At 43.1% G+C, this 14,651-nt stretch overlaps 1 protein-coding gene across 12 annotated transcripts in view; it reads left to right on the forward strand.

Annotated features, from left to right (window-relative positions):
• Positions 1 to 658: 658 nt before the first annotated feature.
• RCBTB1 (RCC1 and BTB domain containing protein 1) overlaps positions 659 to 14,651 on the forward strand; it is a 75,164-nt gene continuing 61,171 nt past the window's right edge. For 2 of the 12 annotated variants that reach the window (XM_058276795.1, XM_058276799.1), the window contains exons 1-3: positions 890 to 983; positions 1,334 to 1,419; positions 11,325 to 11,580. The gene's annotated coding sequence lies outside the window, so the exon portion shown is untranslated. Of the gene's footprint in view, positions 984 to 1,137; positions 1,420 to 11,324; positions 11,777 to 14,651 lie in introns of those variants that run through there. The other 10 variants (XM_058276798.1, XM_058276801.1, XM_004472192.5 and 7 more) reach the window with 9 other exon arrangements.

A 14,651-nucleotide genomic window follows, 5' to 3' on the forward strand; every position in this document is an offset into this window, starting at 1 on the left:
GTTGGGCAAGTGCCAGGCGATGACAGTCAGAGCTCTTTGGCCATACTTAGAAGAGGGAATGTTTTTCTTTATATTCAGGGGAGCACATTTGTTGTATTTGTTGGGGGTATTTGTTGGGAACTCCATGCCAAGAAGCTTGAGCTTTATCCTGTAGCGGCAACTGGGAGTTCTCAGAGAGCTGCCCGTATTTTGCTGGGTTGGGTGTAAGAGTCTCGGCGTCAGTTTACAAGTTTATAGCCCTTTTCATATTATAGGCCAGATGCCCTCCGAGGTCCCTGCCAAGTCTGATTCCCCGGGGACCTAAGCCCCAGCCTGGCCTCGCTAGCTGCCATCTTCCCCAGCCCCTGGCCTCTCAGGGGTGCGCTCGCATCGCAGCAGGCGGCATGCCCCTGGAGTCACACAGCCGCTCGTCTGAGGCCCGCGGCCGTGGCATCGCACCTGGCAGCGCTGGTGGCAGGCCGCCCTCGGGGAGCAGCCCGCGCGCGGGCAGAGAGCGGCTCTCCAGCCGCTTTTCTGTCCCGTGAGCGCGGGTAACGCGCGCCCGGACGGAGAGCAGGAGCCCGCGCCCTCCGCAGTCACCATGTGCCGCCGCCGCCTCCCGCAGCACCGCGGACGCTCCAGCGCGCGCAGGCGGCTCGGCTCTGGAGAGGAGCTGCGCGGGACCCGCGGCGCAGTCACGTGCGGCAGCACGGGTCACGCGGGGGCGCCCCGCCCCCTCATCCCTTTGCCCCCGCCCCCTTTGTCCCTAAACCCTGCCGGCACCCACCCCCGCCCTCCTCCATCCCTTCGCCCCGCCCCACTGGCGCCCGTCCCCGCCCCCTTCGCCCCTTCGCCCCGCCCCACTGGCGCCCGTCCCCGCCCCCTTCGCCCCTTCGCCCCGCCCTCTTCCGTCCCTTCGCCCCGTCCCGCCCCGCCTCCCAGGTAGCGGCTACCGCCGTCTGCGGTCCCCGGCGTCCGGCGCGCGGCTGAGGCGCTCCTCAAAGGTAGCTGGTGGGCGCCGGGGCTTCCCCGGCCCGGCCCGCCGCAGACCCGCCCGCCGCCCCACCGGCTCCTGCGCCCGCGCGTCTCTCCGCCCGGAGTCCCGGGGCTCTGCGCCCCTCCGTTCCAGCGCGGAGCCGGGCGAGGGCCGAGGGCCGAGGGGCGAGGGCCGAGGGCGCCCCAGCCCCTCCCCCGCCCCCGGCGGCGCCGGCGCGCGCGGCCTCGCCTCCGGCCCGCCGCGTCCTGCTCCGCCGAGAGCCGCATCCGCTCCCGGGGGACGGCGCTGCCGCAGGCCGCGCGCTCGGCCGTCGCCTGCCGGTGCCCCCCGGTGCTGAGAGAGGCCTGTTCTCCGCAGGGACCCTCGCGCTGCGGCGCGGCCGCCGGGACCCGGAGCCTGCGCAGCTCGCCGAAGATGAGCGCCCGGGGCCTCTGCGCTCGCTCGTGAGTGGCCGCTAGTCGCACTTTATTGACCGTTTTGCACCCGAGGGACTCCGAAGCCACCTGCTTGCGGAAGTCTTTGCAGTTGGGGGTTAGAGTTTTATAAAGCAAGCTTGTCCTAGGGCTTTGAAAAGAAAGACGAAGATTCGTGGTCTTGTCTTTGCCCTGTTCTTTTTGCGGGGGGTGGGTTTAAAGTCTTGGGAGGGCAAAAAACGGCGGTTCCGAAACTGGTGTGTCTTGCGGGATGCTAAATCAAAATATCATGGTATATAACGCCGGAGGGAGTGGGAAAAGGATTTAACGCCAGAAGGCAGTTGATGGGGTGCTTTGCAATTTAGAGATTGTTGGTCTGAAGTGAGTGCCTGGTGAATTTCATGCCTTTGAACTCCTTTCAGAATTGAGTATGTAATGATCTATATATTTTTAAACCAATCAATTTTTTGGATACATATTAATAAAGCATACAATTCACCCACAGAATACAGTCAGGGTATTTGGTATAATCACATCTTTGTGCATTCATCACTTCAATCATTAGAGCATTTGCATTATTTCAATAATAATAAAAAATCAAGAAAATTCTTTACCTTTCAGTCTCTCTCTGCTTCCCCTGCTGTATATAGCTGTTATTTCGGGCTATTCTTGCACAATTATTTATTTATTAAGCAGTTCTGTTGAGGTGTATTTACCTATCATACGATCTATCCAAAATGTATGATCAATGGCTTTTCATATAATCACAATGTTGTGCATTCATCACCACAAAAAATTTTAGAACAATTTCATTACTCCAAAAAGAAAAACTCCACAGCCCTTAGGAGTCCTTCCCCAGCCGTACATGACCACTAATCTAATTTTCTCTTTACAAATTGATCTATACCTACATTTTATACAAATGGAATTATAAAATATGTAGTAGTTTGTAACTGGCTTCTTTCACTTATCATAATGTTTTTTCTTGTCTGATCATCTTGTAGTATTAACATACATTTGTTCAGCTTAAAAGAAAACAGGTCTTACATATGCAATTTTACCCATATTTGTTTCACATGTGGTTTTACTATGTTATATAGTCCCATAACATTTTTTAGCTTTCCTTTCAGTAATATACATGATCTTAGATGCTTCCTTTAAACCACTTTGATACCCACATAATATACCACTAGTTACAAACATTCTGTTGGGCTTTCACCTTTTCTATCATTTCCAAAGTAACATGCATCCTTTTTACCAATTCTGCACAAGATAACCCTCAGCATTCCTTTTTTTTTTTTTAAGATTTATTTTATGTATTTCTCCCCTGTTCTCTTCATTGTCTGCTCTCTGTGTCTGTTCGCTGTGTGTTCTTCTTACTCTGCTTGTATTCTCATTAGGCGGCTCCGGGAAATGATCCCGGGAGAGAGGCAATTACTCTATGGCGCCACCTCAGCTCCCTCTGATCCATCTTCTTATTTTCTCTCTTCTGTGTCTCTTTTTGTGTCATCTTGCACCAGTTGTGTGTCAGACGGCACTCCTGCGTGGGGTGGCTTTCCTGCGCTGGGCAGCATTCCCTGCTCAGGGTGGCATTTCTGCGTGGACCAGCACTCCGTGTGGGCCAACTCACTGCGTGGGCCAGCTTGCCCTCACCAGGAGGCCCTGGGCTTTGAACCCTGGACTTCCTACTTGGTAGATGGGAGCCTAGTTTGTTGAGCCACATTCGTTTCCCTCATTTCATTTTTTGGTAACCCATATTTAAGTTATTAACTCCATCAGTTTACACTATATATGTAGTTCATAGTAGTGCAGTCATACAGTGTTTGTCTTTTTGTGTCTGGCTTGCTTCACTCAACATAATGTCCTCCAGATTCATCCATGTTGTTATGTGCTTTATCACTTCATTTCTGCATAATACTCCATCTGGTGAATACACCACAGTTTGTTTATCCATTCATCTGTTGATGGACACCTGGGTTGATTATACTTTTGGCAATCGTGGATAACACTGCTATGAACATTGGTGTGCAGACATCTGTTCATGTCACTGCTCTCAGTTCTTCTGGTTAAATACCCAATAGTGGAATTGCTGGCTCATGTGGCAAATTTATATTCAACTTCTTTAGAAACTGCCAAACAGTCCTTCACAGTGGCTGTACTGTTCTGCATTCCCACCAACAGTAAATAAGTGTTCCTATCTCTTCACCTCCTCTCCAACACTTGTAGTTCTCCGTCTTTTTAATAGTGGTCATTCTGATAGGTGTGAAATGATACCTCATTGTACTTTTGATTTGCATTTCCCTACTCATTAGTAATGTTAAACATTTTTTCATGTCTTATTTTGCCATTTGTCTTGCTTCTTTGGACAAATGTCTATTCAGGTCTTTTGCCCATTTTTTAATTGGGTTGTTTGTCTTTATGTAGCATCTCTTAATATATCATGGATATTAAACCCTCATCGTACATGTGATTTCCAAATATTTTCTCCCACTGAGTCGGCTCTCTTTTCACTCCTTTGACAAAGTCCTGTGAGGTGCAAAAGTGTTTAATTTTGAGGAGGTCCCATATATCTAACTTTCTTTTGTTGTGTGTGATTTGGGTGTAAGGTCCAAGAAACCACCAACTACTATAAGGTCTTGAAGATTTTTTTCCTACATTTTCTTATAGTAGTTTTATGGTCCTGGCTTTTATATATAGGTCTTTGATTCATTTGAGTTGATTCTTATGGAGGGGGTGAGATAGGGGTCCTCTTTTATTTTTTTTGTTATGGATATCCAGTTCCCAGCACCATTTGTTGAAGAGATGGTTTTGTCCTGTTCACATGGTCTTGGTAGATTGTCAAAATCCGGTCGGCTATAGAGGTAGGGTTTATTTCTGGACTCTCAGTTCTATTCCACTGATCAATATGTCTGTATTTATTTCAATATCATGCTGTTTTGACCACTGTAGCTTTGTAATATTCAAGGTCAGGCAGTGAAATCCTCCCACATCGCTCTTGTTTTTTAGATTGCTTTTGGCTAGTCAGGTGCAATTACATAATTGCCTTTTCTATTTCTGTAAAGTAGGCTGTTGGAATTTTGATTGGTATTGCATTGAATCTATAAATCTGCTTGGGTAGGATTGACATTTTCATGATATCCTATCCATGAACATGGAATGTCTTTCCATTTGTTTAGGTCTTCACTGATTTCTTTCAGCGTCATTTTATGGTTTTCTGCATATAGGTTCTGTACTTCTTTGGTTGAATTAATTCCTGGGTATTTGAGTCTTGTTGCTATTGTAAATGCATTTTTCCCCCTGATTTCCTCCTCAGATTGTTCAGTACTAGGGTACAGAAAACAATACTGAATTTTGCATGTTGATCTTATATCCTGCCACTTTGCTGAACTCATTTATTAGCTCAAGTAGCTTTGTGTAGACATTTCAGAATTTTCTAAATATAGGATCATGTCATCTGCAAATAGAGCTTTACTCCTGTTTTCCTATTTAGATGCCTTTTTAAAATTTATTTATTTTAATTGTACTTTTTTTGAAGATGCATAGATCACAAAAAAATGTTATGTTCAAAAAATATAAGAAGTTCCCATATACCCCACTCCCCACCCCCCACTCCTCCCACATCAACAACGTCTTTAATCATTGTGGCACATTCATTGCATTTGGTGGATATATTTTGGAGCACTGCTGCACTGCATGGATTATAGTTTACATTGTAGTTTACACTCTTCCCCCTCCCCGCCCCCCTGTACATTCAGTGGGTTGTGGCAGAATATATAATGTCCAGCATCTGTCCCTGCAGTATCATTTAGGACAACTCCAAGTCCTGAAAATGCCCCCACATCTCTTCTCTCTCCCTGCCCTCAGCAATTACCATGGCCACTTTCTCCACATCAGTGTTACAATTTGTTCTATTACTAGTCACAATAGTTCTATAGTAGAATACCAGTAAGTTGGATGTCTTTTTAAAAATTTTCCTGGTCTAATTACTCCAGCTAGAACTTCACCAATGTTCTCTCCCAGCACCTTTTGTTGAAGAGACTGTTTCCTAACAATGGCGAGAGTGGACATCCTTGTCTTGTTCCTTTTCTTAGAGGGAAAGCTTCCGACTTTTCCCCATTGAGTTTGATGTTGGCTGTGGGTTTCTTATATATGCTTTCTATCATATTGAGGAATTTTCCTTCTACTCCTATCTTTTGAAGCATTTTTAACAAGAAAGGGTGCTGGATTTTTTCAAATGCCTTTTCTGTATCAATTAAGATGATCATGTTGTTTTTTTCCTTCAATTTGTTAATGTGGCATATTACGTTGATTGATTTTCTTATGTTGAACCTGGTGGGTTCTCCCTTTTATTAATATATAATGCCTGCCTGTATCTCTTATAACGTTTTTGCATTTAAAGTCTGTGTTGTCTGATATTAGTATTGCTAATTCTGGTCTTTTTGGGTTACTACCTGTGTGGCGTATCTTCATCCAACCTTTCACTTTCAGCTGGTTTGTTTCCCTGGGTCTGAGGTGAGTCTCTGGTAGGCAGTGTGTGGATGGCTCATGTTTTTTTTATCCATTCTCTCAGTCTATATCTTTTTATTGGGGAGTTTAATCCAGTCGCATTCAATGATATTACTGTGAATGAATATTTACTTTAACAGTTTTATTCTTTGGTTTCATATGTCATATCGTATTTCATCTGTGTTTTTACTCTTTTGGTTATCCTTTCTGTTATTCTTTCTTCTATATTTTCCTCCAAGCCTCTCTCTCCTGTCTTATTTCTTTTAGGCTGTAAGGTTTCCTTTAATATTCCTGCAAAGGTGGATTCTTTTTTACGAAGTCTCTTAGCTTCTATTTGTTTATGAATATTTTAAACTCACCTTCATATTTGAAGGACAATTTTGCTGGATAAAGAATACTCGGCTGGCAGTGTTTCTCTTTCAGGATCCTAACTGTATCATACCACTGTCTTCTTCACGGTTTCTGATGAGAAATCCACACTAAGTCTTAATGGGAGTCTCCTCTGTGATGGCTTGATTCTTCCTTGCTGCTCTGAGAGTTTTCTCTTTATCTTTGACATTTGACTTTCTGAGTAGTGTGTCCTGATTGGGGTATAGTGCGCTTCTTGTCCTTCTGGAACTCCCATAACACGTATGTTGTTGTGTTTTGTGTTACCACTTAACTCCCTGAGCCTGCTCAATTTTTTCCATTCTTTTTTTTTTTTAATAAAGATTTTTTATTTCTCTTCCCTTCCCTTGTTCCCCCCCCCCCCCCCCCCGTTATCTGCTCTTTGGGTCCATTTGCTGTGTGTGTTCTTCTGTGTCTGCTTGGATTCTTGTCAGCGGCACCAGGAATCTGTTTGTTTTCCTTGCGTCCTCTTGCTGTGTCAGCTCTCCATGTGTGCAGCGCCACTCCTGAGCGGGCTGCACTTTTTTTGCATGGGGTGACTCTCCTTACAGGGCGCACTCCTTGTGCATGGGGCTCTCGTACACGGGGGACACTCCTGTGTGGCACGGCACTCCTTACACACATCAGCACTGCGCATGGGCCAACTCAATGCATGGGTCAGGAGGCCCTGGGTTTGAACCCTGCACCTCCCGTTTGGTAGGCGGATGCTCTAATCAGTTCAGCCAAATCCGCTTCCCAATTTTTTCCATTCTTTTTTCTCTTTGTTCTCTTCAACTTCAGCTATTCTGTCTTCTGTATCACCTATTCTTTTCTTTTTTCTGTCATTCAAGTCTATTATTGTAGGCCTCTAATGTGTGTGTTGTTTTTTTTTTTTTTAAGGTACCGTGCCAGGGATAGAACCCAGGACCTCGTATGTGGGAAGCTGAGCCAGTTCTCTTGAGTTGGTTTTTTTAATTTGCTTCTTGTTATTGGGGTTTTTGTTGTTGTTGTTTTTTGGAAGCACCAGGGACTGAACCTGGCACCTCCAGTGTGGGAAGCCAGCACTCAATCATTTGAGCCACATCTGTTTCTCTGTAATGTGGTTTTTTAAATTTAATTTAATTTTTTTCTCTCCCCTTTCCATCCGCCCCCACCACAGTTGTCTGCTGTCTGTGTCCATTTGCTGCATGTTCTTCTGTGTTTGCCTGTATTCTTGTCAGCAGCACCCAGAATCCGAGTCCCTTTGTTTCATTTTCTTGCTGCGTCAGCTCTCCGTGTGTGCGACGCCATTCCTGGGCAGGCTGCACTTTCTTTCGCGCTGGGCGGCTCTCCTTATGGGGTGCACTCCTTGCGCGTGGGGCTCCCCTATGCGGGGGGCACCCCTGCGTGGCAGGGCACTTCCTGTGCGCATCAGCACTGCACGTGGGCCAGCTCCACATGGGTCAAGGAGGCCTGGGGTTTGAACCTTGGACCTCCCATGTGGTAGATGGACACCCTAACCACTGGGCCAAATCTGCTTCCCATCTCTAATGTGTTTTTGATCTTCCTTAACCACAGAGCCACGTTGGCTTCCCTGTGTTGGTCTTATCATTTGTTTTGCTTGTTGTTTGTTTTTTGTTTTTTCAGAGGCACTGGGGAACTGAATGTGGGACCACCCATGTGTGAGGCGGGTGCTCAACTGCTTAAGCACATCCGCTCTCCCCTGTTACTGTTTTATTCAGGTTTTCAGTTTCTTCTTTGTGCTTGCTCAGTGTCTTCTTGATGTCCTTTATCTCTTTAACCATATTGTCTATCAACTCATTAATTTGATTTTAGAAATTAGTGTTCATCTCATTGATTGTCTCAAATCCTGTGTCTCTTCTGGGGCTTTGATACATTCTTTCTCTTGGGCCATTTTTTCCATTTTCTCAGTGTGGCTCATACTTTTTTGCTGATGTCTAGGCATCTGAGTATGATGGTGAGTTTACTCAGATGCTCTATTTCTGTCTTTCATAGGGATTTAGTGGCAGGAGGCTGTATGTTACTGCTTTTCTTTTATTCTTGATTCAACTGGGCCTTTAGGATTATCCCTTAGTTGCTCAGATCTGGACCCTGGACTCAGTAATGGGTTGCAGACCTGCTTCCAAGGACTTTGGGGAGGGGAGGTAGTACAGCTTGTGAAAGCCTCCCTTTTAATTTCCTCACATGCACTTCCTAGGTCTGACAGCAGATGGTGCTCTTGGCAGCCCTTTCAGTTCAGTGCCCGGTCAATGTCCGTTTGCTAACAGGGACTGGACCAGTGTGTTAGAGGATCCTGCCTGGAGGCTAAGAGCCAAGTAATTCAAACTTTCTTAAGGGCAGTTCTCCAACTGAGTGGGTAGCCCCTTCCCTTTTTCCAGGTAGAAAATAATTCCACTCTGCTCTGTGTCTGCAACAACCAGTTCCAGTCAGTAGAGAGGGAGAATGAGAGGGCTGGATCTCTCTAGTTCCTTGCCGGCTCCCAGTGCAGACAATGGCACAGCTCGTCCTGGCCTGGGAGCACTCGTAGGACACAGCAGACCACAAAGGGTCAAAAGCCGGGTCAGTCTTAGGCTGTGGCCCTTGCCCTCCCCACTCTTGGGGAGCTGGATCTCTGGGGTCCCTTTGTCTGTAGCCGCCAGCCCCAAGGCCTGATTCTGAAGTGCCCGTAGTGTGGGGAGGGTGCCAGAGTAGCAGCACTGCTTTTCATCACAGTTCTGCAGTTGTGGTTCCTTTCCTTTGCCCTCTCTCCCCTAGGCGGTGTCCAGCCGTCCCCCGGTGTCCTAAACTCTAGAACATTTTTCCAGGCCTTTTCTGCCTGTCCTCTAGCTGTTTTTATGAGAGGAGAACCCTGTGTCTTTCTAGTCTGCCATCTTCCTGGAGTGCTCGCCTTCAGCTATTTTTATTTCTAGTCTCTTCCACCTTGAGGGACACAGCAGACGAGATTTGTGGGTCAAAAACTGAGTGCATCTTAGGCTCTGTCCCCCTCTCTCTGCTTTCCTGGGGAAGTGGATGCCTCGGGCCCCTTTGTAGCCACCAGCTCCGAGGTCTGAGAATTCAAGAGGTCTGAGAATTCAAATGTACGGATAGGGTAGAAGGGGGAGTGGCCTTTGCTGCTGCAGCTTGTAACTCACCGTTTGACCGTTGCACTTCTTTTCCTTTGCCCCTCTCTCTGAGCGGTGCCCAGCCTTCCTTTGGTGTCCAGCCTTCCTTTGGTGTCCTAAACCCTAGAAGATTCTTTTTCCAGGCTGTTTTTGCCTGTCCCTGAGCTATATTTCTGGGAGAGAAGAGTGTCCCATCTAGACTGCCATCTTCCGGGAAGTCCTGTAACTGTGTATTTAGGTTCTATTAATGTCGCAGTTCCTCTGTGGGATGGATATCTTTTAACCCATTGTATAAATACCAGTCTATTTATTAATGCCCTGGACAGTTCATTTTTCTTCTACCCACTATTCTGTTTCACAGAAGAGGGAGGATTTAACCTTTAAAGAAATTTCTTCCACAGTGACTTGTATGTTTGTGATCCAAATGGTCAGGTTCTGGGAACTTAAAAACAACAAATTGCCATAAAAGCCAAAATTATTATGCTCGTAGCTTAAAAATAAGTTATTTTACAATTTTTAAAGTTAAAGGGTACCCATTTGTTCTAGCAAGAGCTTGGTTCTATCTTGATAATCACTAGTTCAAGCCAGGAAGTCTGAGACAGTATCCTGCTTTATCTGAAAGCCTGAGTGGGAAGATGAAACTGAAGGGAAGTGAAAGATCTTTATTATTATATTTTTTCTGTGTGTACTATATTAAATAGTAAGTTGTCCATAGGAAACAGGGTTTGGCCCTCGAGGGGTCTAAAGTCCACACAGGGTATTAGGACACATTTTTTAATATTCTGTGGTTCATAAAATTCTAAAAATATTATATATTATAGTGTTGAAGAGATATTGTATGAGCTCGGTGTGGGCAGAATTTAACCAGATAGAGTTAAGTTAATCTAATAATTATAAAAATCAATTATATATTTGACCCACAAGAGGAGCTTAAATAAAAAAATCTTCCAACTATTCATTAAATCTACAATATAAACTTAATTAAAAAAATTTTTTGTAAGCAAAGCATGGAAGAAAATTTGGATAATATAGATAAGCATAAAGAAGAATGTATATCATCTGCAATTATACATCTAAAGTATAATTATAAACGTTCTGTGGTATATATAAGTACTTTTTTTGCTAAACAAATTTATCTGGTTCCTGAGTTCTGAGAGTGCTGTTTCAGATTGTAAGGGATACTGGGACATCCAACTCTAGTGCATTCCTGGGTTAGGAGATCAAGTAGCAAGGATTAGGGTAATGAAGACTGTATCAAAATCTATTTGTTGAGTTCAGAGAGAATTTGGTAGCATGAATTCAAATAACTAGGGGTACCTATATATTCTCTATATTTTTTAGTATTAGATATACTTTAAAAAATAAATGAGATCATGCTTACACATAACTTTGTAAGATGTGAAGTGACCAAAGGCGAGTCATCATTCCAGGGAAGACTGTACTCAAATCGTTCATGAAGAATGGTATCTTCTGTTCCCACAACCTCAGAAAAAAAGATTCCATGGCTATTTGGAGATTAGCTTTCCACAGAGTCAGCTCTTTGCTGGTGTAGTCCTTTGTATGCTTAAGAAAGTGTTCTCTTTTTGGAAACAGACAAATTCTTTGACCTCTCAAGGGCTTCAATCCTGAACTCAAGTGGTAGAGTGGAAACGTCCATCTACAGCTGTGGTAGATGGCTTCCAAAGGCAGCCACCAACAATTTCTCCCATCCATGGACTCAGCTGCAGCTCCTTCCATCAAGAGATCCATCTGCTCTGTTTGGATCTCAGCTGGCCTTGTGACTTGCTCTGACCAACAGTATTTGGGATTCTGTGCTAGTTTTGGGTGCAGTTTCTTAAGATGCATGACACCTTCAGCTTTCATTCTCTTGGAAGTCAATTAGCATATCCAGAGGCTTGTGCTAAAGAGATGCCACTTGGAAGAGTGTCCCAGGTGTCTGAGGCTTGTTTCTGTCCTTATCAGGCTCCCAGTACCTGTCACCTCGTGAGCAACCCCCACTGAATCCAGCCACAACACCTCGTGGAGAGAAATGAGAAATTGCTCTTGTCTTAAGCCATTTCAGTTTTGAGATGATAAGTTACTCAGCAACAGATAACGGAAAACAACAGCATAGCTCTTTGTGTTGCTGGACAAACACGTGGGTAAGCCGCCTGATGTGCTGAGAGACCGATCCTGAGGCACCCGGATTTCAACGAGAGTTTTGTTGCAGTTGCGCAAAGTAAGAGAATAGGAGAGAAATCTCAGCTCTCTTTTGCCTGAATTGGAGAAACTGTGAGTTTTTATGAAATTTAAACAAAGGAAGATGGAGCTAGTGACATTGGAATGTTGATAGTTATTGATCAACTTGTTTAATTGTAAGTATGCAAGCATGGGCCCCAGAAGCTGCTTTTGTGGATCTACAGAAGCTTGCTGGGGTAAGCGTAGGATTACAGGTTACAAACTGAGTCGTAAATTGCTTAATTTTTTATTTTTTTTGTAAATTGCTTAATTAGTATCCATTAGGAACTGGTAAAATTTTGCTGTTGTAATACATAAAGTTGTAAATAGTTCAATCCATATAAAATAATAAGGAGGCTAAACTCAACAGTTAGAAATCAATTAACAGAAAGTAACAAGTACAGAGAATAAACTCAACAAAGCTGGTTATTAAGGACAGTTAAGAATTGACAAAATTCAACTGGGGCATGTACAGTGTGAACCTTGAGCACAAAATTTTGGTTATCCTGAGCAGTAGCTTGCTTTAATGATAAATTTTTAAATTAAACCTTTGCTTCAAGAAACATAGGAATGTACTTAATTAGTTAAACCAAAGACTGGCTATATTTCCCATTCTCCAAGGTAACTTGTTAAATAAAAAAATCATTTCTTTTGCATAATTTGTTTTTGTTTGTATATGTGATTATCAGTTTTTAGTTAGCCCTTTGGGCTATGATTATCTAAAGCCTTTTAAAGGAATTACCCTTTTAATGGAATTGAGCTGATGGACGTTTGATGTCTCTTACAGTTTGTCCTTTGATGAGGCTAGCTCCTTGACTGCAGTTATGCATTTTTAGTGTTGTTGGGAATGTGAGGAGCTGCAGTGAACTCATTTATCAGATTTCTAGGATCAAGGGGGGTTGACTATTAAGCAAACTGTTCTTTCTAATGTAAATGTTATGGTACAGGACTTTAAACAGAATGATAGATTCTTAGACGCACTTCTGTCTCTGCCTTTAAATGAGAAAATCCTCTTGTCCACGTTCTGGGAAAGTCTGTAGTATTAGCCATGCTGTTCTCTAAACTCAGTCACCTGTCCATGACCTCAGCTGCCTCTTTATGAAGGATGGCAGTAAACTGGAGAACCTCCATTCTCAGAGCTGCTCAAATCTTGGTAGAACTTGTCAAGCATTCTCTTTCATTTTTAGAGTAGTAGAAGTGTGCAGAAAATTTAATTTAATTCCGCAGCTGCTGCAGTAAAAACATCTGTGTCTCAGGAAATCTCTGAAACTTTGCTTCCTGTTTGGAGCACTTATATCATAGAATGGGTAAAATGGTTTTTTAAAAGTTGCTCATGCTTTTTAAAAAAAATTTATTGAAGTATATCATTCATGTATGAACATACGTAAACAATAAGTGTATAGTAAAAGTTGTGAATTTACAAGACAAACATGCATAACATCATACACGGCTCCCCCACCAACACCATCTTGAATTGTTATGAAACATTTTTTACAAATTATGAGAGAATATCATCAAAATATTACTACCAACCATAGTCCATATCTTAAATTTAGTGTGTATTTTTCCCCCAACCCATCCTATTATTATTTTTAAAATATATTTGTATTAAAGAAGTTGTGAACATGCAACACAATCATGCATGTATGTGAATTCCCAGACAACACCCCCTCACCAACATACCTCATTATGGTAGAGTATTTGTTCCAGATTATGAGATAAAATCATCAGACTGTTAACACTAACCATGGTCCATAGCATACATTTGGCACACTTTTTCCATAATCCCCCATGATCAACACAGTACGTCTTTGGCATAAAGGCAGAAATATTACAGTACTTCTGTTAACCACAGTCCATACGTCACACCAGTTGTATTTTTCCCATGCTTCTCCACATTCCCACCACCCTGCAATAGTGACGTACATCTGCTTTAGCTCACAGAAGGGCACTCTTTCATCTCTTCCATCAACCACAATTCTCATCCATCTCTGGGTTCATTGTGTTATTCAGTTTGTAAATTATTCTCTAGCTTTCCTTCAGTTGACATTTATATCACAAGACTACCCTTTCTAGCCACATTCCCATTTATAAACCACCAGCTACTCACTGTAATGTGATACCATCAACCTATCAATTTCCACACTTTTACAATCACATTAATTAAAACTTGTACATCATTAAGCATCAGTAGTCCTTCTCAGTTCTCCTCTTACCTACTAATAGCCTATACTGTAGGTTTTAACTCCATGTGTTTATTCTTCATATTTACTTTTTTTAAAGAGACCATGCAGTATTCGTCCTTTTGTGTCTGGTTTACTTCACTTAGTATAATGTCTTCAAGATTCAACCATGTTATCATGTATGTCCCAATTTCGTTTCTTCTTACTGCAGCACAGTATTCCATCATATGTATATACCACATTTTGTTTATCCTTTCATTGGTTGATAAACACTTGGTTGTTTCCATCTTGTGGCAGTTGTGAATAATGCCACTGTGAACATCGATGTGCAGATGTCTGTTCATGTCAGTTTTCAGTTCTTCTGGATATATTCCTAGTAGAGGAATTGCTGGATCATATAGCAGTTCTATATTCAGCTTCCTGAGGTACTGCAAACTCTCTTCCACGGTGGCTGCACCATTTTACAATCCTACCAACAGTGAAGGAATGTTCCTATTGTCCACATCCTCTCCAGCACTTAATGTTTTTGGTTTTTTAAAATAATGGCTGTTCTGTGAGGTGTGAGATGACATCTACATTTCTCTAATAGTGTGATTTAGAGCATTTTTTCATGTGCTTTTTGCCATTTTTATTTCCTCTTTGGAGAAATGTCTATTTAAAACTTTTACCCATATTTTAATTGGATTGCTTGCTCTTTTATTGTTGAGTTGCATGATCTCTTGATATAGCATGGAAATCGAATACTTATCGGATATGTGGTTTCCAAATATTTTCTTCCATTAGGTGGGCTGCCTTTCCACCTTCTTGATTAAATCCTTTGAATCACAAAAGTGTTTTAAGTTTGAGGAGTTTCCATTTATGCATGTTTTCTTTAATGGCTTGTGCTTTC

Source organism: Dasypus novemcinctus, chromosome 15, assembly GCF_030445035.2.
Source record: "Dasypus novemcinctus isolate mDasNov1 chromosome 15, mDasNov1.1.hap2, whole genome shotgun sequence".
NCBI lineage: Eukaryota > Metazoa > Chordata > Mammalia > Cingulata > Dasypodidae > Dasypus > Dasypus novemcinctus.